Genomic DNA, 2,500 nt, shown 5'->3' with positions numbered 1-2,500 from the left:
CTCGGCGCATAGTCGAGTCCTTGGAAAAGGCTTTTTACTCACATTCTCTCAGGTATAAAATGAGTACCTGGCCGTTAACAGCGTTGTCTCTGTCCGAAAAAATTTTCAATAATGCCTAACAGGCATCATGTCCCGTCCTACATGTTAAATGTTGCTGTTGACCAGGGACCCCTTGTAAAGCGCTGTGAGCACGTTTAGTGGATATTGCGCTAATTAAAAGCTCTTTTAAAGAATCTTAGGGTAACATCAAACCCGCCTATAATTGTTAAATAGAAACCCACTACCGTGATAGAATACGTCAGAGCTAGTCGAATTCTGTTTATCGTTTTGTGTTGAAGTATCGGGTTTTTAAATGAATTAAATTTACTGCGTTCATAAACCCAATTGGGCTACTCTGCCAGAATCTTTTTTAAAAATCAAACCAAATACTTATTTAAAATTCTGGCCAGAAAACTCGTCCTTCAAATATCGACCGATTAAAAGGACTCTCTCATCTTGACAAAAAATCTCAAACCTGGGACTTCCGGGAAGTCATCGGTGTAGTCCTAGATTTGAGAGTTTTGCAAGCATGAGGGTCAATGTAATCAATCGATAATAATAATATTTGAAGGACGAGTTTTCTGGCCAACATTAAAAAATACGTGTTTTGATTTTTTTTTTTGTTTACAGAGAACGCAAATACTTTGCTTCTATTATTAGTCATTAAATTCTTACTTTGATCTTTAGTTTTACTACGAGTTCAGACCCGGTTCATTAATTTTCCAATTTGTCTATCGTATCTGGATTCGTGCACTTAGTAAAGTGATTTGAAGGCTATGCGGTCTAGTGGTATGACACTCGCTTTCGGATCGGTAGGTTCGAGCGTCGCTCGTTCGGCGCATAGTTGAGTCCTTGAAAAAGACTCTTTACTCACATTCTTTCACCGCACACTAAAATTCGTCAAAGTTAAAAGTATGCTTAATTTCCGGTTTCCTATTTTGCAATTTGAAATGGGCGTCGTCAGTCTTAAGGATCGAAGAAAATTGATTAATAAATTGTATATTATGGCCATTGTAAAATCAATCTGAATCGCAACAAATCTTGACGTCTTTTATTAGACGGATAGAAATTTAAACTAATTGGCTAATTTTCACAGCAGAAAGTTCTCTGATTATCCCTGTAGACCGATTTACAGGTCAGATAACCCAATTTCTTATGGGCTCATTGTTGTAATGGAAATACCCCCTCCACCCCCCCCCCTACCCCCCCCCCCAAAAAAAAATTAAAATGACGCAAAATATTGTCCAATACAACAATGTTACACTATTATTCGGATTTCAGACCTGCGTATATGTACACGTCGTTGTAGACGATAGTCACACACGCACACAGTACACACACAAACACACAAACACACACACAGACAGAGAGAGAGAGAGAGAGAGTGAGAGAGAGACAGAGATAGAGAGAAAGAGAGGGAGAGGGAGACAGAGACAGAGAGAAAGAGAAAGGGAGAGAGTGTGTCAGACACACACACACACACACAGAGAGAGAGAGAGAGAGAGAGAAAGAGAGAGATAGAGAGAGGGGGGGGGGAAGAGAGAGATAGTGTGTGTGTGTGTGTGTGTGTGTTTTGTGTGTGTGTGTTTGTGTTCTTGTCAAAATATTGAAAACGTGTTTTTTCAGAGTAGGTAGGTCAGAATAGGTCCTGGAATTGTCAAAGTAAACGTCATGACCTATTCTTACTCTAACAAAACACGTATTCAACATTTTGGACAGAAAACTCGTCCTTCAATTAAAATTACCCTCATCTTGTCAAACACTCTCAAACCTGGTCTTCCTTTTGAAATTTTTGTTAGCCAAGATTAGGGTAATTTTCAGTCAATCCATATTTAAAGGGTGAATTTTCTGGCCAAAATATTAAATAATTGTTTCCCAGAACACAGAGCTGTGCTACTGTTAGGTAGATTTATATGAAGCAGAGTATTTAAACATAAACATAAACATGTTAAAATACGTATTTTTTCAGAGAAGATTATGGCAGTATTGTGAAGTATCTAGCTGTAATTGATATAATTATGATGTTTATCAAATTGACCTTTCCATGGTAATCATAGAATTATTTGTTACTGGTGGTCAGGGACCCCTTGTAAAGCCCTATGAGCACGGTTAGTGGATATTGCGCTATATAAAAACTCAAGTTTTGTTGGGGTTTATTTTGTTTTATTTTAGTTGTAATTAGATAATATAATTATGATAGTTATCAAATTGACCTTTTCACGGTAATCATAAAATTATTGGTCGTTTGTTGGAATAATGATATATGGAGGATGAGCGGGAAATTGGCATGGGATGAGGGAGGATCGGAGGCTGGGAGGATAAACATCCACGTTTACACACACACTCTCTCTCTCTCTCTCTCTCTCTCTCTCTCTCTCTCTCTCTCTCTCTAGCATCTTATCTATCTATCTTGTCCCTGTCCTGCTATCTATCTACTATCTACACAATCTATCTTCATCTA

The sequence above is a fragment of the Berghia stephanieae genome, chromosome 1 (genome assembly GCF_034508935.2).
Source record: "Berghia stephanieae isolate SIO BIC M18660-M18661 chromosome 1, UCSD_Bste_1.3, whole genome shotgun sequence".
NCBI lineage: Eukaryota > Metazoa > Mollusca > Gastropoda > Nudibranchia > Aeolidiidae > Berghia > Berghia stephanieae.
The sequence above is the reverse complement of the archived record's forward strand: the minus strand, read 5'-3'. Positions refer to the sequence as shown.